This window comes from Melospiza georgiana, chromosome 2 (genome assembly GCF_028018845.1).
Source record: "Melospiza georgiana isolate bMelGeo1 chromosome 2, bMelGeo1.pri, whole genome shotgun sequence".
NCBI classification, from domain to species: domain Eukaryota; kingdom Metazoa; phylum Chordata; class Aves; order Passeriformes; family Passerellidae; genus Melospiza; species Melospiza georgiana.
Window position 1 is genome coordinate 87,088,858 of NC_080431.1, and position 26,301 is coordinate 87,115,158.

A 26,301-nucleotide genomic window follows, 5' to 3' on the forward strand; every position below is an offset into this window, starting at 1 on the left:
CCAAAGAGAGAACATTGCATCCTGTTGGCTTTGTAGGGCACCAATGAGCAAAGTATAAATCTAGATTCTTATTCCCCATGTGATGGAGACCATAACTGCAGATCACATTTCTGGATAGTTTAAAAGAAGGGCAGCTATCTCCTTAATGATTCCTCCCAGAGAGAAAGAAGTCTTCACATAAAATCCAAAGAGGAAGATGAGGAATAAACCATCATTTAGAAATTGAACCAATGCTAAGTCCAGACTCTGTAATTAAGGGAGAACTGAATGTATATTAGGCAAAAGCTGGTAATTCCAATGGTTTGTCAATCTGTTTGGAGGGGTTTTTTTCTTCTCTAATTTCCTCCCTCCTTGTTCTCCTTCCCCATCATTTTGTTGCTCTCATTTTCTCTCTTGCACACATCACAAAAGATACTTTGTGCTACCTAAGAACACAGACAAAATGTTGCATTTGCTATTGCATTCTGTGGAGTAAAATCTGAAATAACTTCCTAAAATGTCTGAAATAGTGGTTAAATGAGTGAAAAGAGGGGAAAAAATCTCTATAAAGAACAATGGAGACACAGTCCAGATCTTATTGTACATGTCCAGGGGTACAACAGGGCTTTAACTGCTTTGGAAGGCTCAAATACTGAACTACCTGACCATGCTTGCTTATCTAAATTTGATTATTTTTGTGTAAATACTTGCAGGACATAAATTAGACAGTGAGATGCATTTTGCCATTCTTGTTTGCAACTGATCTCAAATACAGCTACTGCAATACAGCTGTCTTCTTGCAGCTTGTGCTCCTAGCTTCCTCATATCTTTTTTTCGTGATGTGCACAGCCTTCCTACCTGATTAGCCATTTTTAAGCTCTTTCTCTCAAGTCAAGTTCTGTTTGCACCTTTTGAGGACTTGAGTCTAATTCTGTAATATTACCAGTTGCTTGGAGTCTGACTCCCTTAAGTGAAAGAAAAGCTGTAAGGAACCATTTTTATGTAGTGACTGGGCAGAACCTTATCAGTTTTCTCCAGAGAGCTTCTAGCACATTGTACGTGTATTTCTGTGACAGATTACGGTTTTCTTTAATGCTTTTAACTTTTCTTATTGCTGCCAGAGCCACCCAAAGAATTTGAATTTGAGCAACAACTTTGTCCTATAATTCTTGTGTGGAAGAGGCAATGAAGAACTATCATAATTTTCTTGTAACAGTCATGATTTCATGGGCCACTACTATAACCCTCCTTGGCTGTCATTTTTCCCAGATAATAATCTGTGGGCCTCACTCAATATCCACTATTTTCTGGGTGAAATATCCTGGTCTGTGAGCCCAAGTGCAGGATACCTGCATCACGTAATCACACGCTCGTGAAGTGGCCTGTGGCATGTACTCTGACTTACACCTGGAGTTTCTATTTGAAAGTGATGTGTGTAGAGGCCTGATTAAGGTAGGGGGGGAGCTGACTAAACAAACACAGAGTCAATTAATTCATCTGGATATAAGTTTTTGTGTTACTGGAAAGCCTCATAGAAAAAAACCTCGGTGTAGGACTGCCATTCCTGACCATCAGGCAGTCAGAAAGAATAGTACACTGAAAAAACTAGCATAGTATAAAAAACTAGCATACACAAAAATATACACATGCAAGCACTTAGCGTAGGAAAAGCCCTGGCAAGAATCTAAAAATGTGTTTATGGAATCATTACAATAGTGAAAATGTCACTGAATATATAGTTAAACCAGTGAGTATGTAGAAGAGAGAAAAATACTTGAACTTGTGTACATTGGGATTATTTGCAGAGCTTCTATCATAGCTGCAGTGTAGGTACAACTAGCTGTGAATATTCACTGCTGAGTCTGAACCACAGAACTGAGCATGTAGGAAAGTTATATTTCAGGGCAATATAAGATTGTTAGTAAGGGGGATGATGTAATATTGTGTCATAGTTGCAAAATAAATAGTGTTTTACATTTCTCTGAGTGTACCCTGGCTTCTCAGTGGGCCTTGCTCTGGACAGAACTATGTGTCCCTGTTGCTCAGGGATAACAGGGGAGCCTTTTCCAGCTATATTGGTGTGCTGGTTTGACCGGGAAGTGGGAATTCTGGGATGCTGTGGTCAAACCAATGGGTGCTCAGATTTTGATATTGGCACCTGATGTGGCCAGTGGGGTTTGGACACACCTCTGAGAACACACAGGGGTTAAAAACCAGAGCTTCGACCCTGGGAGTCTCTCTTGGGACTTCTGTCAGGAAAGGCTTTGGTGGCTGTGCAGGGGGAGGGGAAAAGCCACACGGCCATGAGGTAGGCCCAGCCCAAGGATGGAAGGGTGGAAGAGACCAAGAGACATCGGGCAGCCATTCCTCCCCCAGGAGAGAGAGAGGGAGAGCCAGCGTCTGAATTCGATAGCAGCGCTGGCCCAGGAGGAGAAGGGGGGGAGTGCCCGGCCAGGGCAGCGTGGGAGTTCCAGAGCTCTGGGACAGGCAGAGACTGAAATTTTTAACCCTTTTCTTGCATGATTGAGACCTTGCAAAATGCTGATCCTCCTGGAGCTGAATGAGAAGAGAGATTAAGAGATAACAGGGAATGGGCCACGAGGGAAGTGCAGAAGACTCTTGAGTGGGGGGAGAGATGACAGAGTGGCCTTTTGGCTGGACTTTTCTTGTGTGGCCATAGACTGAACCATTTTTTTCCTATGACACAGAGACTGCATTTAGGGGAAGGCAGTGCCTCAGAACCAGGAGGGTTCAGTGTGGGTACCCTTCGGCCCCCGGGGGTGAAAATTTGGGGGGGGACAGATGTCCCGAAAGAGAGACTGTGCCTTTTTTTGGAATGAGACAAGGCATCCTTGAAAGACAACCCTAAAAGCAGCTCTGGTCCATGCACAGTGGTGAGAGCACTGGGCATGGAAGGAAAGGTGTCACAATGGCAAAAGGACTTTCTGGGTGGTGCTGAGTGACATGGAAGCACACGAGGTTTCAACGTGTTTCCAGGGGAAGCCTATGGTGCAAGAAGGACTCCTCTCCTCTTCATGAACTGAAGATTGAGTATTCTAAAGGGTGGTGCTGGACTGAGAGTTGGTGATTTTGGGGGAATGTATTGCATTGGGAAATTTGGTGGGGGCGGGGGGAAGAAAGTGCTTTTGTAAGGTTTTTTCATTTTTTCCCTTATGGTTTTTTTCTTTCTTCTTTTCTTGTAGTTTAGTTAATAAAGTTTTCTTTATTTCTAAGCAGAAGCCTGCTTTGCTTATTCCTGGTCACATCTCACAGCAGACACGAGGGAGAGGGTATTATGGGGGCACTGGCTCTGTGCCAGGGCTAAACTATGACAATTGGCTTGTCCACTTGGGCACCTGTGAGATCCTCACTGTGGGAGGAGGTAGGTCTGTCACTGGGATTCACCTCAGGGGACTTGGAAATTTTATTGGTTTTATCCTTTTCTCATGTGCTAGGAAAACAGTAGAAAGAGTAAGATGCATATGCCTAGATTTATCTTGTACCTTCATCCTTCCTTGCCTGCACTGAAATCCCTTCCATGTCAGAGATTCCATGTCTATTTAAATCCCTGAGAGACTCCTGCCCTTTTCTACACTGAGCTGCAATTTTCTAGCCCCAACAAAACAAATGGTTGTAAATGATTAGAAGGAAAAGACGACTTTTTCCTTGTGTGTGAATGCCACAGATGCCACCAAGTGAAGGCATCAAGCTGACCCTTCTTGCAGAAGGACTAACTAGGCACTCTGTGTCTTCTGGGTAAGAAATAGAAATACTCTGCATTCTTTTCCTTGTTGGTCTAAAATAGACCATAAAGGAAGATATTTCAGGCACAGTGTTTATAAAAACCTGGAGAGGACTGAGTGGCACTTAAATCTTTAGATGGTTCTTGATAGCAGATATCTGGCATAGTCAAGGTAAATTTGAATTACACTGTATTGACTGTAGGTGAAACTCTGTGCTACGTATGCTAGGGGCAGACAGGTGATAGAAGGCATGTGTGGTTAGTCTGAGGACATGAAAATACTTTTCAGACATGTGATTCCTTTTGGCCCCTTTCTGTGAAATGGGTTGAACAAACTGAAATTTCTTTGTCTTGTGCCATAGAATTGTAATACAGTGGTGGATGTGGAAGAGGTCTTTCTCTGGGAAGTTTCTGTTGTCTTGATAGCTGGATATTAGTATGGGCTGTTACCATGCATAATAAACCATCTGTGAGTGAAAATATCTGCGATGTTAATTCCAAATTATATATACAGGAGTGGCATGGTAGATAGATACTAAACACTCCATGATGGAGAAGTCATAGTCTGGGTTGTTTGGTGATCATCTCCGAAAGTTGTGTGTGCTTTTTCTTATGAGAGAGAATCCTGTGCATTCTTACATAATAGAAAAGGTAATTTTTGAGTTGTCTTCTAACCCAGCTTTTGAAGGTATGTTTGTAAGCAAGAAAAGAGTGAGGGAAAGCAATCTTTTTTCTGAAGTGACAAGTAACAACAACCCCCCTTGTTTTTTTTAAGCCCACTTTCCCATGGATCTCTTGTCCAAGTGGCCTTAACACTTTCCCAAAATAATTTCCTCTGGCTACAGACCAAACACAAGAACTTAAGGCAAAAAATGTTTCTTAAAAAAAATTTCTGAAAGAGTATCTGTTGCGTGATAAAATTGGAAATGTATTTAATGATGTTGATTTAGCACTTAGGGCTAATAATTATGTGTTAAAATCAGATTCTGATTTTTGTATGGGTGCTATATATTTTTCTTCTATCTAGAAGTGTAAATACAATACAAAGGAAATAGCAGATGGAAAGAACTCAGTGGGATGTCAGAACTTGTTCCCAGCCATATTCTAGTAGTGCTCCCTCCGGTTACCATTAGCAGAACTCCTTCCCAAGGTCTGTGGTGGAAGGAAGTGGCGGAGTTCATGGCTTGCTACCCTCACCACTGTTTACTTACATGGGAACAGCAGCTGGTCCAGTAAACACCATAGGGTGGTGTAACCCTTTCATTCCATTATTTTGCTCACTGGCTGTCTGTCACAAGTGTCAAATTCTAAGCCCTCAGTGGGCAGAGTCTGCAGCTGTTGCTGATTTCATCAGCTTCCACAATAGCTGCATCCTCAGTACAGACATGTGCCAGTGGCAAAGGTTAGATTTATGTTTGGGGTTTTTTTGTTTTACAATAATGCCTATACTCCTTAAGCTAAATGAAATCTTCTTTGTTCTTTGCCTTGTACAAAAAATAGTAATATTAAAAAACATCCCCTGGGAATTTAAAAATCTTGACAGATTTAATAATCTAAATATCTAAGAGCACAGTAATTGTGCTCTTTTAGACTTGTTACAGAGTGAAATAAAACACCCACATCCCAGCCACTACTATCTTTTTGCAGCTGGTGAAGGACAAAGGGAAGAATCTTGTTAGAAAAGAAGGAACTTATTGTTAGCTACTGATTGAACTAAGAAGAGAGCCAGCATTTAGATTTCTCTTCACAAAATATTGGATGAAGTTGCTTGTCACTGGACTGTAGTCTCTGTATATCAGCAATGTTAACCTTCAAAACAAACAGCAGCAAAACAATTCTTTTGATCAGTTGTTGAATCTCACATTGAAACTTTCATGTTTTTTGGACATCCAAGTGGACACAAGATTTCTTTGCTTGGATTCTCTTTGCCTTCTAGGGTTAGATTTCATATGACCTGTAGCTTTGTAGGAACGGCATCTGTATCCCTTTCCCACATGTGGAGGGAAAGATGGACAAATTCTGCTGTATCTCAGAGCAGGCTGTTTTGAGTAACTGCAAAAGTAAATGTTCAGCAGCATCAGCACAGTGTCAGACTGCGGGATGTCTAAAGTGTAAAACATGGAAATGAGTCATGTGGCTCTCACGCTTGCAAAAGTTTTCTCTCATCTGTATGCCGTGAGTAGACTTAATTAATGAAAGAGTGAATGGGGTAGAGAGGACTTAAACCTGCTGATTACAAAGGACATTCCACTATCTAAGAAGAGGTGTCCATACATTGTGGCTTTGAGTAATTTATTCCATGTTTAAATAGTGTTCTCTTAAAATGCATAATGTGGGTGTTTGCCCTGAGCTCCTGACAACAAAAAATTTGGGCATAAATATATTTTCTTTTTTAACAAAGGAATTAAGCCAGAGGTGTGGTTGTTTTTTCTCAGCCTAGGCCATCCATATGATAATATAACAGTAACTTGCAAAATGCCTCAAAACCTCACAGAACATAGACAAGTGATGGTAGTAGGATTAATTTCTAAGTTTTTTTGTTGCATTTTTTTAAATTGTGTTTTGCTTGGTTGGTTTTTTGGTGCATTTTTTTTAATGGTGTAGTGGTTTTGATTTTTTTTTAAATTGATTCATAAAGTAGATCAGGGCCTGACACTTTCTGGAAAACAGATAACAAACTGAAGGAGGCATGATGACATACTTCACAGATCTGAGCATCTTCTCTGGAGATCTTTCAGCAGTTGCCAGGCATCACTGGGGCATTATCAAGGAGAATCAGCATGGGTAGGGCATTGGGGGTTTTCTTCCAGCAAGGAGGCAGACGCTGGAAGAAATGCTGTCTGCATTGTGCAGCCACCTTGCCAGGAAGGAAAAATGTCTGCAACTCATGCAATCCCTGCCATCTCTGGCAGACTTATTTCGGTGGGTGTTGTGATGCAGGCTTTTGTTCTCTTAGAACTGGAAGGAGACATTTAAATGGTAACTTTTGAATGTGGTATTTAAAAACTTTCAAATAAGTAAGTGTTCAGAACAGCTATTCCCAAAGCAGCTTGCTTTCTTTAAAAGTCTCGTGGGACTTTTGTTCTTATTTTTTTGTTAGTTTGTTTTTCTTGACTTTTCTCACATTTTCTTCACATTTCTCCCCCATCCCCCCAAAAGATTCAAAATTACTGTGTAGCATAGCAGAAAAAACAACCAGTCGAGGTGGAATCCCCCCCAGTATTCCTTTTTGTCTAAATCCCAGTGAAAGTCAGTGGTGTTGGTGCTCCAAAACCAGTTAATTATTTTAAAAATCCTACCTAAATAAAGCTATGTACCATCTTGGTTTTGCTGAGTAACATTTGCAGAGCCTGCACTGTAATAGAGCATCTCTTCATTGACAGAGGAGGACAAAACATTTTTAGATATCCAGTCTGGAGGTAGGGGTCATGTCAGTTAGAGCAAAAGTAGCAGTATTTTTCACTCCAGTGTCTGTTGGATGAATGAAGTTGAAGATGAAGCTGTGTTACCAGTCAGCTAAATGCTGGTAGCTATGGAGAGAAGCAGCAGCTAATTGAAACTAATAAATCTCTTCGTGCTAGATAGTCTTGTCCAAGAAAGTAAAAGGCATGTGGTAACAATGAGTATAATTATATTTCATTTTTGTTTTAAGGTTACAGTCACAGATAGAGTTATGCCATTAGCTGTTTAATTGCAGTATTAGAAATTCAGCAGGGCATGGTGTGAATGAAGCAGTTTCTTTATATACATAAGTGACACACAGGAACTTCATTCTTGCTGTCTTTCAAAATTTCTCCTTCATTGTATGCTTTCTCTTGGAGCAGAGATTTTGAAATCTGCCAAAGGCATCACAGTACTGGTTAACAGTCAGACTTGATGATCCTAAGGGTCTTTTCCAATGTAAATGTTTCTATGATGCTATCCTGTGGTTTTATCTAACTTCTCTGACAGGTTTCCACTTCTCAGTCTGGCTCTACAGATCCAAAGCGCCTATTCAAACTCTGTGTGTAATGCAAGAGAGCAAATACTTGCCTCATTAACTAAAAATTTGGGAGAGGCAAGTGACTTGTCGAGCTGTAGAGTGGAATCCTTTCATCTAGGCACTCTTGTATGGTTTTTGGACTGAAATATTGACATTTTAATACTGTGCATCTACAGAAAGCAGTAAGTGAAAATGAAACAGAGTTGAAAAATGTCTTGGTCAGAACTTTGCACGCAAAAACTGTGAAAGAAAACATTTCATAAGTGTATGTTAGTATAGGTAAGGTTTTCTGTTCAAAATAAGTAGTCTTATTTCTGAAGTTTTGTGTTTGAAACACTTTGAAACAAAGCTTTTCAGATACGAAAAGAAACCTACTAAATTATTGGAAGTATATTTTCGAAACCATTGTTTTGAAAATAAATTAAGCAAAAATAAATGAAACAAAAATAAACACATCATCCTTTTGATTTGCTAAAAATTGAAGACATGCATTGTTTTAGATTGTTATGCTGTAACTTTTTTTTTAATTGCCAGCAACTGCAAAAGGTTCAGCCTTGACCAGGAGTTCTTACATCTGTATGAGAGCTCTCTGATACAATGATCTCTGAGGTTAGTACTTCTGCATTGCACTATGTTTCAAATACTGCGATGGTCCTACCTACAGTTACAGACTCCAGTGTGACTCTCTGAAGTCAAAGTAATATGGTGGTAAAATTATAAACAGGAAAGTAATTAAATAGAATTTTAATTTTTTTGTCCCCTGGATTTTTAAAGGAAGTCGACAGCTATTCAGCGATTTCCACAAACCGATGTACCCTTTGGATTTCATGTAAGTCCTGTTTTAAGAGCTAAAGTGGAATATGAGTTTTGCTGGTTATTTTGCAGGGTAGTTAGCTTTACATTCATTATTTTATTGCATGCAGTACTCAGCTGCTTCTGGTCACCGACATTAACCAAATTGTTCAGATATTTTCAGTTTAAATATGAAAGGAAAGAGAAAACCCGAAACAGAATTTCTTCATTTTTTTCCTCATGATGGCATTTCATTGCATCCTTCATTATTTCTGACCGTGTTTAGGCTCATTTTTGCTTTATCCTGTGCCTACAGAAATAAAAGTAGCAAAGTGCCTTTAAAATAAAACAAGCAAGACAATTGATTTAAGAAAAAAATAGAAGGAGGTGCCAAACTATACCCTGGTATTCAAATGCACATTCAAATACATAATGAGAAGTCCACAATGAGACCTTGAATTTTGTGGTCAAAAATCAAATATCTGGTCTCACAACCACATGTGAAGTTCTAATATGGTATATGGACTGATTAAAAATAATTTTTAAGAGGTTATGAGAAAAGACTTACCTAGGAAGTACAGCCTTACTTAAGATTTAAGCCATTACATAAATGTAAAGCACTTGGCAACAAGAGACCATACTCATCAAAAAAGATGTCCTAGTTCATTATTTTTGGTCTGAGAAAAATTTGGTTCTTTGCTTAAAGCTACTCACTGTACCAGCAAACAAACATTACAGAAATAGAATCAAAATGCATTTTTTCCTTAATCAAATAACATAGCACCTTAAATAAATTATTAACATTATTTTACAGCCATGTGAAGTGTGAGATATAATCCGTTAATATACAAAATTGATGCACCCCTCCCATGCAAAATCAGCCTATTTCTGTCTGGGTTGGAAGTGGCACAGTTCCAAGTGACTGGAAATCTCAGGGGCTTTGTTTGTTTATTGCTGCTGTGCAGTACAGTTTCAACTGGACAGCTGTGCTAAACTGATGTAACCTCAGGCAGAGCTGGACATACAAATGGGCAGACACACTCAGAATTCATTGGACTGTATATCCAAGTGTTTTAATCAGAGCTGATTAACCTAGCTGAGCATCAAGCCCCCCTTTCTCCTTCGTGCACACCTCTAATCATCCTGTCATGTGAGGAAGCAGTTTGCTCTTCTTTCCCCTCTTCCTTCCCATAGTACAAGTACTACAGATTCGAGTTTTCTGTCAATTTGTGGCATGTAGGTCTCCCTTCCCTGGCCAGTTCTTTTGAGGTGAGAAATGTTTCTTTGCTGGGCTCTGGTGCTTGCTTCAGGGAACGATGGAAATTCAGAAGTATTCTTTGGCTTCTCAGAGCTTCAGTTCCGTTCTACTGGATTTGGAGGATTTGATTGCAATAAGAGCCATGCCTGTGGAAAAGCAAACAGACCTCAGAGATCATTTTTTAAAGCAGGAGCACCTTTGGAACAGTAACACAAGCTCTGACAGGGTGAGCACAGAAGAAGAGGAAAGAAGGGAGGCCAGAGACATCCATGACTAATACAGCAGTAGTCCAGACAGACCTGAATCTTATGACAGATTTCTACTATGCCATGGACTAGCTTGACTCTGATCCCACTGAAATCAGACTTCAAGGAGGGACAGAAGGGTACCACTGATTGATTTTATAATCATTCTACCTTTCAGTCCTGTTCTGATCAAGTGCTGGAGTTTGCTTAAAGCACCCACAAATTGATTTTAGAGGTAGCTCACTGCTACTGCTGACGATAAATGATTAATGAAATAACATACACTTCCTCTGCCTTTTGTGTGCCAAGTTTGTGCATGTCTACATTCAAATACAGATGAAAAATTAAATTTGTTTGGCTTAAGCAGTTTTCACTGACAGCATAACTCATTCCTCTGGAGTTCCTGGATAAGCTGAAGCCGAAACTATTTGTTCTTCTTTCACTGCCCAGTTCCTGAAAGCTGGGATTAGAGCTGGCTTGCTTTATATCAAAGTTGTCCTGAGACACACTGACAGCCAGGGCAAATAAGCTGTCACTTTCCCAATCCTCCAGTTCAACCACACTTTAGTATAAGACCTTAGAGAAGGACTAGACTTAGTTGCAGATAATACTGGAAATTCCACATGACTTTCAGTAATTACATGAAAATGGGTTTCTTGATACCATTTTTAAAATTGCCTGATATTTGACAAGAATCATATGTCTACATATTCTTCCTTTTTCTTGTTGGAAGTATTGATAAATTCATGTCTTGCAATAATGATAGTTGCAGTGAAAACATAGTTTTTAGATTAGAAGATTAGAACTAGTTTTTGTTGAACACATGTCTCTTTTATCTTGACAGTTAATTTATCTCAGCATTTTTCCAGGATGAAGAGAGTGTCACTCCTGTTAAATGGAGACTCCTTCTGACTGATAGAAATGTTAGTTTGCATTAGCAATTGCACCAATACCAAATACAACTTCATTTTAGAAGAAAGTGTGACGTTTTTAATCCCACCTATTGATTAAGTAGGGTGACCAAGAAGGAAATGTGGGAAGACTTCCAGCTTAAGGATCTGTCTTTTAAAAGTGTTCAAAGATTTTTGCAAGCACATCTAGTAAATATAGGACCAGTAGTAAATATAGGACCAGTTCTGATTTACAGTATGATTAGTGCCATTACTCTGGAATCATGAGTTGGCCAAAAAATGTTACAAATCAATTAAGTCCATATTCCAAAACTGAAACATGGTTGAAAAAGAAAAATACACATAAATGAGAGTTCATCATTAGACCATCCTGTAGCTGGATTATTGTTCTATTGTTCTCAACGAGTATATAATATATGAAGATACTAAGCATGCTTACCAGCTTGTTCATGTGAATTTAGTGGTGCCTTAGTTTTAGGACCTACTCCAAAGGGCACAGTTTTCAGCAGAATCAGAAATGTGTATCACTTCAGGGTGTATCATCAGTACAAATTAACAACTGCCATTTTTGAAAGTGTGGATAGTGTAGCAGATGGAGGTAAAATTTTGAATTTCCAGGATTTGTACTATGAGTGTGTGAAGGTCCGCCCGAAATGAACGGGTGCCGAATGATTTTTGGGTGCAAAAATAACCAACACAAGGCACAGGGGTTTTGCAGTAACAAATCAACAAGGTGCAGTTTTATTGATTATAACCACAGCTAAATATGCGTTTGGTTAAGGGATCCGGGGAAGAGAAGGGTAAGACAAGGAAAAAAAGGGAGGAAAGAAGGTCAGGGAATGGGGTATAGCTACCAAGACGTGATGTCTTCAGGGTCCTGCCGCCGAAACTCACTGGTACACGTCTTGGGGAGATCTCAAAGGACAGTCGGGCCGAACCCCAATATATATACTGTTCTTGGTTGGGGGAAGGTAACTGAAATTAGGTTTCCATGGAGGGGAGAAGTCCATTGTTTTCATGGCCGAATGCTCACATGTACGTTAAGTTTTCCCCCTCCCTGAGTTGGGAGGGAGTACAGTCCCAGTCTCTGGAAGGAGGTTGCCAGGGGGGTGCCATGGGGGTGCCATGGGGGTGTCAATAGGGTGCCAGAGGGGTTCTTGGTTCCTTGATGAGGGGATTCGCATCTCTGTTGGTCCGTCACGGTGGTTGAAGACAGGCAAGAGGGGTCTTCTCATGGAGCGGGGGGGAGCCACCCCAGAGCTCAGTCCAGCCAGCTCAGGAGTTTGGAAGAAAGTCCAGTTCAATTGTCCAGAAAAGGGCAGCATGCCCCCTTCGAGTACAGCATGGCGTGTTCTGCAAGCATCACTTGTGAACACACTAGATAAGCAGGAGGCTTTCTTTCCCAACTGGCTCAGCACTTTTAACTCTTCGGTAGTCTTTTCTCATGACAATTGTGAGGCAAAAAATGAAGGATTTTCGGATGGACTTCTACAGAGTGTACTAAAAAAGACAAGTTGCAGCCTCAAATCCTACATCTTCTATGCTTACTCATTCCTTCAGAAAACACCTTTTAATTACTTACTGCTTCCAGTGCATTGAATACAGACTTTTCCTTTGATACTGCAGGTTTTCTAAAATACCAAAGCAATGTGAGAGAAACATCATCTGCATGCTTTGCCAAACAGATTGACTTTGGCTGCCCACATAAATTTTCTGGATCTTTTGATCAAATATTTCACAATGTTTCATTTCTTGCAAGTTTGGAATTCATGCCAAATATGGCATCCAGCAGTGAGATAAGACTGAATTCTTTCATGTGAACTACAGTGGAGTTTTAAAATTCTTATTTGTGATAAATATTCTGTATACACTGTTACAAACATTGCTCAAAAAATTTATTCCTCAAATAATTTGAACATACTGTTGTTGTTTTTGAACTCAACCAACTTAACATTAATTCTCAGAAAGGTATTTGTTCCAATGCTGGTACAAGTACTACTGCTTCTTATTTCATAAACGTGTTCAAATACATATTGCTAGTTTTTGTTATTATCCAAAATTGAAATAGTTGGTGAAAATTATATTTTTACTGGAAAATGATGTTTGAATATTGGAAAACAAAAAGCAGACAGGGCTTACCCACTGAAGGCAGTGGGACTTTTTCTGAAATTTTCATTTAGTATGTCTGACAGAAATGGGCTTCATGCTGTTTCAGTTCCAAAAACATTGTTGGGAAACATAATAGCTGATCGTTTTTATACTGGAATACTCAGTACAGCCAGATTACCTGTTACTTAAGACATCTTAAGTAAAAACAAACAGGTGTAAAAGAGTGCTCCCAGGATTGGAGGGACCCTATGAGGAAGAATAACAAAGCTTAGCCAGCATGTTCAGGCAAAACAAAAAGATGGGTAAGATTGTATTCTATAAATATATTAGAAAAAGTGCTTTTTAAGCTAAGGAAATGCTGACACAAGAACAAGTGGATATAAACTATTTTTTTTAAAGGTTTCTGATTCTTAAAGAAATGAGACTCTATGAAGCTCTCCCCTAAGAGTAGCAAGAGCCAAAGCACCAAAAAACCCAACCCCCAAACAAAAAAAAAATCTAATTGATTATAAGCAGAGCCATCATATGAAAAAGATTATATGTCATGGTTGCCTACAAAAACAAGGGACGGAACTTAATGACCCAAGAGTCCCTTCCAATCTGCTGTTATTAATTAGATGTATGAGTATCATGGGAGCTCTTCTAGCCTCCAGCAAGAAGATCCTTTTATTTGTGTAACTTCTTACTAATATCACTGCAAATCTGCAGATCCTCCTTGACATGTAGGTGATATGAATTCTTGGATCAAATTCTAGGGAAGGGTTCATGATCCCAGAAGAAAATTCTGTATCTGGCTTCTGTTTTCCATCTTGATTTTGCATGCAGCTTCTGTTTCAATTCCTGAAACTCCCTTCTATTCATTGCTTCATTTTTTCTTCTGAAGATAACATTTCTTATTGAGGAATTAATTAAATAATCATTAAGAATACATTTATAATTAAAATTCATATTATTGCGAATAGTTTTACATGCAGAATACCTGTCGCCAAGACCTGAGTGTTCTTGTCACTGTGAAATCTGTCCAAGTGGAGGGTTCAGTGGCTTTCAGACACTTGAACCAACATTATAGTTTTCATTACTGCAGGTCAGGTCTTGTGCCATAAAAACTGAAGCACATACTTCTTATAGGATCAGTGGGTAAATGTTAAGGTAGCCTAAGCTTCCAGTGTCAGTGGGGAAAAAATTGTAGTGGGAACCTCTGAAAATGAAGTTCTTGCTCTGGTAGTATCATAGACAATGACACAGTTGTCCTTTATGAAGCTCCATAGTACAATACTTTTTGAGACTGAATCCTTATCTGACTACTTACAGTCACTTCAAAGTCTTCACTAAAGTATTTCCTTTACACAGGATATAATCTGGCTATTTCTGCCTCTGTTGCTTCACCTGTAAATCAAGGCAGTGTGTTGAGGTCTGCACATACTTGCAGGGGATATCTGGAGTCTCTGAGAGAAAGACCTGCTTGTAAATTATTATGAAAAAGGTTTTTCCTAGAAAACACATATTGCGTTGCAAGTTCTAACTTGCTATGATGATAGATAGGAATGGAAAGATTCTTATTAGTTTGGCTGGTAAACTCCAATGACTTCAGTTACTGCTTTCAATTGTTCAGGGGTTCTCTAATGTGCTGTTTTCACAAGGAAGTTCACCAATGGCAATAACCCCAGCAGTTCTTACTGTTCATGAGCTTGCTGTGTGAAAGCCATGATCCATTTGCTCATGGCAGCAGCCATGCCAGGTCTGCCTGCCAGGCACCCACTGCCAAGAGAGAAGTATGGTACCAAGAGAGAAGTATGGTACCAGCATCTGAAAGGAATACAAGACAGCCTTCAAATGCTGAATAAAGAGGACTGAAATTTTCTTGGCTCTCCATTCCAAGTGGAAAGGATTTGATTCTGTCATTTTCCCTTGGCAGTGTTTTATCTTTGTACTGAGAAGAGTGTATTTCATCCTATTCTGGACACTGTAATCAATAATCCTAGAATTTTATTGCATTTAAAAAAATAATTTATTAGGTCAAACCTCTGCCTTTGACAAGATTTGTGTCACTGTTAAAGCTTTTAAATTCAATCCTGACAATTAAACCAATGAAAAAAAAACCCATAATGCCATTATTTCACTTTGCACTGCAGAAGATAGCTGAATGTCTTCTATCTGGAATTCTAAAACACAACCACTAATCTGTGGCAAGCACGGACCAAGAACAAAGTTGCAGGAAGAAATCTGCAGCTCTCTTTAGACATAGGCCAAGAGGTTTCTTTGGCCATGGGCTTGCAAACTGTGCAAGCACTTTTTTTACCCAAAACCCTGTAGCATGTGAATGGAAAAGAAAGATATTTTATCCAAAGTAAGTCAGCCTGAAACCCCTGCTGCCTTTTTGCTGTAAAATGGAAGCTGAAGTGATTTTCATTATCATGTGCCACCCAAAATGCTGATTTTCTACTTGGTCTTTTCTCAGTATTTTCTGTATGCATGACAATTTGCAGTTTCTTGGAATGCTTCTCAGTACGTTACAAGCAACAGCAAATGCAATTTACTTAAATTTAGGCAGTTACATGTTTTAGAAAGGCAAACTGTGTTCCTTTTCTAGTAAATAGATGAACTGAGTTCATAAATATCAGATCACCTTTGTTTATGCAGAGAACATGGGCAAAGGCAAGACTGTGCCTGTAAGAGTAGTCAGGAGAGCCTCCTTGCTTTATGATGCTCATGTTCCTATTTCCCATTTAAAACCACTATAATCTATACTGCTGTGTATCTTCAGGGACTAACAGCCAATTTAATTTGTTAATTTTTTAACAACATTGGGAAATGGAAAATACAGTATATGCATGGAATATTGTCATTTGGTCTGGAGGACATTTCAGTGTATGTTTTGGCCAGTTTGATTTTTTATAGATATATATTAGCTCTATCTTGGTCCCATTGCCAGTGCAAATAATTTTGAATTTAACTGAAAAAAATTCTGCTTTGTTTCTTCATATTTAAGATAGCAATTGTTTTGTCTCTGTGGTAGTCCTAAATTCCAAGATCTGCTGACTTCTTCCCCCTCTTCCTTATGACTTGCAGGATAGATGCATCCCAGTGAGGTTTTGGAGGAAGGCAAATCTGCCCATATAAGGAAACACATGGAAAGCCATTCTGGAAGCATAGAAAGCATAACCATTTATCAAACAAATAAAATCTGTTGTTTTAGAAGGTGCTTTGAGTTTACTTCTTTTCACCTTAGAGTTTGTGTCTCACAGAGGTCACCAAGCTTTATTATTTGGTGAAACTGGGTGGTTTTGGGATCTTTTGATTTGGACAATTTAAAATATGAAGTTAAAATCATTAGCTGCACTTCCATCTCTTCAGCTGGCATCTAAGAACAGTCTTCAGTTGACATCTCAAAGGGAAGAAATCCCTACTCTGATCTTTTTACTTTTTCTATGACATCTGGATTTTCATTGCATTGCTTGTAGGATATTCAACCTATTTAAAACACCACTTACTGAGGTCAGTAACTTTGATTACAAAGTTCCCAGTCAGGAAGAAATCAACTTTACCTCAGCATCCTTCTGCTCTTACACAGGGACTCACCATGAGAGAGGTTAAAAGTGTCTGAATATCCATGTAGACTCATCTGGATTCTCATGATGTAGATAATCAGGGTATCCTCTTCCTGTATTTTTTCCTTTTTTTGTTAAAAGTATGTTCATTTAATCTGCAAGTTATTCAAGCAGCTTTCAAACATATTTATAGTTCCTGAAGGTCTTTGCTACTGTTTCTCTTGAGTTGGAGCTGGATTTATTTGCCAATTAATATAAACTTTGATTTTATGAGCCATGTTATGAACGGTACAAAATAAAAGGTAGGGGATTTAAAATGTTTTTCTGTAATTTGTACAGGTAGCATAGTCTTTTGAGAATGTGGCAAAATCTTAATTCCAAATTAAAACAGTTTAAACTCATGAAGATTGTTGCCTCTGTTTCACTGGTTTGGGAAAACAAACTCAAGAGACTGTACCACTACCTGCTCAACATGTTCAGTTCCAGACTTTCCAGGCTGCTATTCAGAAACCCTATATAGTTCCATTTCCAGTTAAAGTTAGTATTAACAGTGATGAACACCTTATGCTTGTCATTCTTAAAATTTCAGAATTTTTTACATTCTGGCAATCCCTATACTTGAGTCTCAAAGCAAGCAATTTTACATTGCATTGTATTCCAAAGCCTTCAGTACCTGCCCTTTGAGGATTCATTTCCTTCTCTTGGTACAAACACAAGGACTAAGATGTCTAAAAGTGGGACCCTCAAAATGAATGGACATATTCTGGGAAAAGACATTAAATTACTTACAACAGGATTTACTATAGTTATCATTAGAAGAGAGAAAATCAGGAAATTGTAATTCCTTATGCTCTAATTGTTGTCTTTGGTCACATGAAACCAAAAGGAATCTCTGAAAGCAAAGACTCTTATTTTCTGTGTGCAAGAGCAGGTGTCCAAGGCACGTTAAAAATATGTCATCTGATCTGCTTTCTCTGTATGATCCAAAACATGCCATCAGTGTTCTTCAGGTTAGATATGTCAGAATGCATAATGATGCTGACCGAAACCGGAATTCTGTACTTACCGTCAAATAAAAAGAAGCCAAAGTTCCCATATAAGACTAATTTATAAGCTGGTGATCTATTTTTCTTTGCAACCATTATACCATTCCTGCTGGGACACAAGGTAGAAAGTGAACAGTAGTACCAGAAGAAGTCAGATTACTTTCTTTATACTGTTTTAGGGTGTTGGGTGAGACAGATGGGTTTTGGTTTGCTTTGGGTTTTTTTGGTGGGGATGGGGTAGACTGTTAGATTTTTGGTTTTCTTGTTTGTTTTTGAGAGGCAAAAAGGCAGAAAAACCCCAGTAGATGGAGCACAATGTTTGAAAGGTGCATGGATTTCAGACCAGGACTAGGTTATGTCCCTCCTATTCAGAGTACAAGCAGAGTGAGGCTGGGTCAATCTGCACCCAATGGGGTAGACAAGTTCTGTGTGGTGTTTTCAAGTGGGTACCTGTTTGTGTTACGTAAGGATGAAAGTCTTGGCAAATAGTCTTGTATGTGTCTTCCCCTGTATAAATAACTTCAACAGCTTTGTTGAATAAATCAAGATTGATTTAATATATACAGTCCTTGAACACTTTTCAAGTTTTTTCCATAAATCTCTTGATTTCACAACCTGTTTATGGTGATCTCTTACGAGGCGAAGTGGCTGCAGTGAGAGCTTCACTCAGTGCCTGTAGATGTAACATATCTCTTCACTGTGAGAGAAGAGCAGTAAGATTTACCAGCACACTATTCCAGCTTCTGTAAATGAAGTATCCTTTATGCCCTCACTCTCTTACTAAGGATAAGTTTTCGTCTTTTCTTCAAACAAGGGAGAAACTGCAGGAATTTGATGGAATGGATCTGTATGAACGAAATCTGCATTTGGTACACTGGATGCATTACTGTGTATGATTTTGTGAATGCCTGCATATGAGAGTTGTTGGAACTGTCATTTAAACTCATTTTATAAAAGGAAAAGTGCAGACAGCTGTATTAACCTTGGCTAAAACATCTGTGCTGTAGTTTCTCTTAGGGCCTCAGATTTTCCTATACTTCCTCAGTTTGTGGCTATGGAGAGAAGGAAAACATTTTTTTGAATGCTCAAATGAATCTATTTGATAATGTTCAGCCTCAATAACCAAATCCCTTTTGAGAATGAAAGAAAATTAATTTTTTTATTTGTAAAGTAAAAGTTTACAGTCTTTTAGAACAGATGTACTGCTGAGGTGGGTGTGGGTGGAATGTTAAATCTGGTGGGAAAGTTGCCAGAAAGGGCTTTGTGCATTTGAATATGCTCAGAAAAACATAGCTCTTAATTTTGTTTTTTTTGTTTTCTTTTTTTTTTTTTTTTTTTTTTTTTTGTAGGGTGGGATGATAGCTAAAGAAGAATATTCTTAATATATTCTTTTCCTTTGAAGTTAATGCTGTCACTTTGGCATGATTCAGGTTTGTGAACAATGCAAAGCTGACCTGCCTTTGAGGGAAAACCAGAGGCTATTCTCTTTCTGGATTCACAAAGCCTTCAGAAGGAGCCTAATGCATGAAAAGAGCTCCAGAGAAACCCTCTCATGCCATTGTTGCACATTTTTGCACATGGGATTTAGAGTCTTAGAACCTGCTCTTTGTCATTTTTATGGTAAGGTGAGCTTCCATCAAAAGAATTAGGAAGCTGCTGTTGTACTATCCTGAGATGAGAGAAAAATGCTTTTTCCCTAGAAGAGACAGTCCTTCCTTTCTCCCCATCCTCATCCTACAGAATAAGTAGAAATACAGGAACAAGGATCAATACTTCCTTCCAAGATTATGCTTAGGATTTTATGGCAGTCAGGAATGACCACAACATGTTGTGGCATTACATTTATGCCTTTGCAAGTCTATATCACAGGGCAGCAACTACTGAACTTTTAATGCATCTTTGTGTTTTATTTACCTATCCTTTGTTGACCTCTCCTCCTGTCACCCATCCAACTTTCTAGTAATTTTATAGTAAATAAACTCTGAAGTATATGTGTGTGTGAGAGAGTTGCTTAAAACTATAGTTATTTCTGTAACATTTCACACAACGTATCTTGAGTTAAGATGCACAAACCAGTGAATTAATGTGCTTCTGGGTTTTTTTATGGTCAGTTTTTTGAAGCCATACTCTTAGGTTTGGAATATTGATTCTCTTGGACTACAGAACTTTAATCTCAAGAGACATCTGTATTAAAGTAATTTGGTATCAGAGTCAAAGGGTTTGTTTACATAGAGATTTGATCAGCATTGCTACAGCAGAAATGGCTTTACTTCAGTGTTACTCCCTCATGTGGACAATGTGCTCTGGAATAAAACCAACTTCATTTTGAAATAATTACTCTTACTAATTGTACCAGAATAGAGTGTCAACAGGAGGTAGTTTTGGCAGAAATAGCCACAACAGAGTAGTTACAGCACTCTGATTACATTTACTGGGTAGGAATGCCTTGTGCAAGGGTGGCATGAGATTTGCAAGGGTAAAAAATGCAGTAGATACTGTCATTTCTGCTCTTGTCAACTAACTGGGTTGCTGGTGTTAGCTTTTTCTCCTATACAAAGATTTTTTTATTGCCACGGTGTTCTGGGAAACTCCACCAATTTTGGTTTGATAGCACTCTCCAAATAACTCCATAAATTTAATGTAAAATGCAGATTTGTCTCTTCTCTCCCTCTCACCCATTTATTTTCACGATCTAAATTCAATTACAGTTTGAATATAAAATACTTGGGTGGCAACCAAGTTTTTTTTTTCTCTTACAGTGTTCCCTGACCTGCTGGTATTTGGCAGTTCACTGATGTTTCATGCCTCTCATTACCTCTGAGCTAAAAAATACCTTCTTGAAAGACCTTTTCTCCCTTTCCACTATATAGTCAGGCTTTACCACCAAAAAGATCATCAGGATGTCTGGTTTTCTTGGCTGCTTTTATCCCCTATAGCAGCAAAGAACTGTTTGCTAAAATGTTTTTCAGACATTGCTAATAGCTGCCTGAATTTCAAATGGCTGGGACAAAAACCCCACAACAAACCAGAGAAGCAAGACAAAAGTAAAATTTTAACTACTCCCATAAAACCTGCCATTACAAAATATATTTTGTGACTCTTCAGAAATCTTAACGAATTGAGGTTTTGGGCAGTTTTTGAAAGCTATTCTGTAAAGGTGAGAATTGTATGTTTTAGTCCTAACTCTGCTAAAGAATGAGTCTGTGGCCCTAATAGAATCTTGTATGTGCCATCATTTGCACAGAGACACACTGTACAGCATGTCTGTCACTTCAAACCATCAGCGAACAGCTGCCATGCCACTGCAAGTGCTGAACATGAATTTTTACTGCTTAGGTTGCAAGTTCTAAAAGAATCGTTCAGGGAAGTGGCTTAAGAATGTAATCAAAGATTCTGAAATTCTGATAACATCTCTGTGATATATTGTGAGCCATGATGTGCTTATTCTTGCAGTTCTTCAAGCCAGTTCAAAGTTAGATGGTTTCATTCACATAGGAATGAATCTGAGTTAATATACCTTCTTTTCTAAAGTGTAGCACTGTCTTAAGCCAGTCACTCATGGTGCACGGTAACCTGGCTACCTCTGGGAGTGCTGCTCAGCAGGCTGGCACCCAGGCAGAATAAAGTGTAGACATTAAATACAAAGGTTCTTGTGTGAGGACAGCAACATACTTCAAATAATCACCCTCACTGAACTGGAATTTGGTTTCCGATTTGCAGAAGAGGTCTGAAAAGGAAGGAGAAAATTAACTACAGTTAAAATCAGAGAAAATCCAGGAAAATGCTGGCTCACTCCTCTGAGTATAGCAACACAGATGGTTCAATGGTGATAATTGGTACTATAAAATAAAAGAATCTGCCCTAAGTCTGGTGAGAGAGTGTCTGTAGTGAAAAGGACAGAATACACCAAAGTTGAAAGAAATTCTCATGAATCACAGAGAAAACAACTAAACTAGATGGTTTCTTTCCCTTCCCTTAACAAATACCAATGCTATTTCCAGTGAGCACAAAAATCAGTGGTATCCTCTCCACTCTGCTACAGCCCTTTACATTTTGAAATATTTCTGTTTTCTCTTCACTTTGGTTTCCTCTTCAGAGAAGAAAATAATTTCAGCCTACTCAGTTTTTCCTCATAGGTCTTGCTGTGTAGACCTCCACTTGTTCTCGTTGCTCTCTTCCAGACTGTTTCCAGCAAGCTCCTATGTCATTCATGCATGACACTTGAAGCTTTACATGGGCATCACCTGGAGGTGACTACTTCATGTATTTTAAGTACTTTATAAATCCTGCTATGTTTTTTATTTGCACTAGTTTTAATGTGAGGAAAAAGAAGCAAGTGCTTTTGCAAATAAACTAAACTTATTCATATTCAGACTAGCACTCAAACTGAAAGGAAGGAAATGGGCAAGACCTGTGCTGCTATCAAGATTAACAGAAGATGTGACTAAGGAGTGATTTCCTCCCAAAGCAACAGTATAAGAGAAGAACCAGGAAAATGGCAAGAGAAAGAGCAGCAAATTAAAAGTGAGGTTCTCTCAGCTACAGGCAGTACAAACACCAAGATTAATTAAAAAGGTCATGCCATGATGTTAGAGCTACAACTCAGTTGCTTCCTCTCATGTGAGATTGCTATGCATCATACAACAACTGATAATTCAAATGGAGTGTTGGTTGTTTCTAAGTTGGATTAGGAGGTAATAGAGGCATTCAGTCCCACCTGGATCTTCTGCTTTCAAATCAGGCTAATTGGAGGGAATCTTGTTAAATATCAATGTTTAACTATGCAGTGATTAATAAATGTATTGTAACTGGCTTGATGTGGAAAGAAAACAGAAGGTAGCATGAGGATTAAAGAGGGATCTCAAGCAGATCAAGAGAACCAAGTGGTCAAAGGGGTCAAATCTTCTCTGTTATGGAAGATGTATTCACTTTGCCATGACTGAGACATCGTGGCAAAAAGGGTGCCATGTATTGTCCATGCAGTAGCTTTAGCAAAGCTCTTCAGATGCTATATTTCATGCTCACTGTGGGTACTTTTGTCCAACACACTCTTTCCAAGGCTTTACTGCAGCAGCATATTTTGCTGTTTTCCTTCAAAATAGTGTTTTAGCAACATGAAGAAAGTATTATAAAATAAAAGCTATAGAAGGAGATCAGGTAGAGCAGAGAAATGTCTTAGTTTGCCCATGAAGTGCTGATCCATAACAACAGAGGCTTTGAACACTGAAAACTTCTAATGCTCTTATTTCTAATCTAATGCAGTGCCTTTGTAGAAAGAGAACTCTTAAATCTTTACTTAATTCTGACAAGTCGGACTGAGGCATTGAAGAGCTTTTTTGTAAAGAGGGGTGTCAGATCTATTTCTTCTCCCTGATTGTTGAGTTATAGAATTCTAAAATTGCCTACCTGTCCAGTGATATAATGCTTTTCAGACACTGCGTAATTACCTCTGCAGAAGGAATAGAGCAGGGCATTTTCTCCATCCTCCCATGTATCCTCATTTCTCAGCAGATTTGTACAAGACTACAGCATTTACCAGCAGTAGAGTGAAGCACACAAAAATGGGTCACCCATGGCAGTGCTGACTGCTTTTTCCAACAACATGTGTCATTGTGAGAGACTGAATATTTCCCTGAGTGAATATTTCCTTGAGATTGATTATTTGGTAATTGTAGTAGTTAAAGCAATGTGCTATTTATCATTGTTCTTCATTAAAATGAGAGACAGGATGTTAATTAAAAAGAAGGATGTTTCTTCTAAATTAAAAGAAGTTGTAATTCAGACCAACTCCTTGCATGCTAGATTTCCACAGCTGTTGTGCTCAGAGTGAGAGGATTTAGTGGGAATTTTTTCTGAACAGCACGCATGAGTTAACAGTAACTCATATTAAAAAGTATGTGGATATTAAGAGGACAGTGGGCACATCATTCCATCTGTTTCCTTGGTCGCAGATTCTGGCTGACATACATAGAATCCCTGGGGAATTTTTCCCTGTTCCCTGTGAAACTCAGGAAGGAGTCAGCCCTGTGCTGCTTCTCAGCCCTCAGCTTGCTATCTTCTCTAAATATCCCAGTCCAATATGAAAACCTGATTTGGTCATTAAACCTGTACCAAATTAAAAACTCCTGTGTGAATCTGTCCTTAGAAAGCTGCAAGATCTGATAAAGTGGGTAAAGATTGGGTTTTCTATCCTCTTAGCCTGGTATGTGAAGCTGTTTCTTAAAGAATTTAAACTATGTAATCGAGGCTTTTTGTTTTGTTTTGTATTTTTCTTGAAACAGGACTAATATGGAAATTTAAAGATCTAAGTTGTCCCTTCTGAAAGTTCCTAACATTGCTATCAATATGATTTCTTTTTATAAACAGAACTGTTACAGTTCTAAGAAATAAAGTATTCAATGAATGCACTCATAAAAGATTACGCATACAATGGAATTTTTTTGCCTCAATGGGAACAGAAGGCTTTGTGAGAAGTGTTTGTGTGCAATGAACATAATGTTTGAATCAAATTTTTAGCTGTTGCTAATGAAGCACCACCACTTGAATAAGGAGCTACAAGGCAGGCAACTTACAGATGCACAATGTATCAGTTCCTGCCTGGCATATCAAGACCCCGGGGCTTTAGAATGTGAAACAAGTGTTCAAAAAGAACAATTCTAGAAGGGGAAGGTAGGAGGGAAAGAGCCTGAAATGCAGCTTGAAGTGATGTGAGATTTAGTCTCTTAGCTTGTATTTTCTGTAGTTTCATCATATAATTTGGCAGTTCTGCAGAGCTGGTGTTAAATACATCACATGGGAGTGTAACAGAGATACTTCTGAGCCTTAGAGAAGTGACAGACCTCACAGAGAAGAAGTTATGTGATAGTTCCTACCTGTTCCACTTTTGTAGTTTAGCTTTTCTTTCTTAAGTGTTCTCCAGTCTGTTTCTCCGATCACATAACTGATCTGATCTCCCATCACACACCTGAGGGCTTTCCTTTCAGGGGCATGGCTGGTGATACTGCCCCTACTCAAATTGTTTTTCACTGAATGGGAAGGTTGGAGGTATCCTTGCACTTTGTCCTCCCTTCACATAGGTTATCCGCTGCTAGAGGGTCCCCAGGCAGATTCTCTTCACAACTCAACTCCAGCATTGCTCGAAATTATCAATAAAGAAATACAGTTAAGGATGAATTGGTTATTCTGAAGGGCTCAGCGAACAGTTCAGATGGTTAAATATTGTCCACACTATGAATTGTTTCCAAATAATTTCCTCCAAGAATCAAGAAGGTTTGTTGAGCAAAAAGATATATTGCCAGACAACATGGGGGCTTGGTCTTGAATGGATAATTCTTGAACTTAAAATTAATTTCCAGCATCATATGTGAATGTTTCTGTTGCCTTCTCACAAGCATCTCCAAAACCTTGCCGCCATGATTGTTCTCTTGGCTATATATTTATTTCTATGAGCTTCCATGAATTACAAGCAAAATGAGACACACACACACAAAAAGCTACCAAGTGCATTCAGTAGTTTTTTATTCCAGTGAATGTTTAGATTGACTGTTGTTCAACAGTTGCCCAGAACTGCATGGAGCTGGGTATCTGTGCTATGAACATATCTCTGGAATTTCCACTGGTTAGCACAGTTTATTACATACTCATTCCAGCAAGGATAACCCACTAGAAAATAAGCCACTGAGAAATACTGCATTTAGCTAGACCTTTCTTTGGTCTGTTTTTAAATGGTGTTTTTGTTTAACTGTCACTGCATCTGGTAACCACATTCAGACTGGGGAGACAAAAAAAAAAAAAAAAAAAAAGCAAGTGAGAAGTTTTTAGAATATTACAAGCTGCTGTGTGACTGGTAATGGCAGGGCACACAGGCAGAAAACTCTCTCTAAAGGTGACACTACAGTGGGAAAATTTGATACTTATTAGCTAGCAAATTGCCTGAAGCAAGAACCTTGAAGTAAATGTTCAGCTGCAAACAGATACTGAATGTCCTGCCCCTTTTAATTTCTTTCCCCATTGATTCTTATACCCTATGCTTTTCAAGATGTGTTTTCTGAACTGTATTGTTTGAAATCTTATAGTCCAGATGGCATGTTTTCTAGATCTAGGGACCACTGTACATTTTTAATTACTTTATTTGTTTTTATTTTAAGGTGATTGTCCCATTTAGACAATAAAACAGATTATTGTCTAATTACAGATGCTATTTGGGATTAAACACGGATTACTTAGTATGCATTAAAGAGAGAAATGAGTTCATTATTCCATCTGTAACAAAGCTGATATGCTGAATCCTTAGAAACAGTAAAGCCTGGTTCCCCTGCTATCCCGTGCACCATGTTTCCCAAAAATGCTGTCTTCTGGCAGCTCCTTTAGCCTGCACATGTGTATAAACTGTCATCCAAAACAAGAGGATGCATTGTCTTTAAAAAAAAGAGAGTAGAAAACCTCATCCTTCAGATGAGAACTTCTGCCATTATCAAGATTGCATAAATAAAGTGTGGGGTTTTTTTCTAGTCTTCCTTTTCCTCTCCCATAGAACTTTGTTCTCTAAAGGGCTTTTCAAAAGGGGGGAAAAAACCAATCCAACACTTACAGGAGCAGTTGAGAGGGGCCAATTCCCATTGACCATTTTGAACCTTTTCTCAGCCTACCCCTCAATGGCCCAATCAGGACAAGAATTAACTTTAAGATG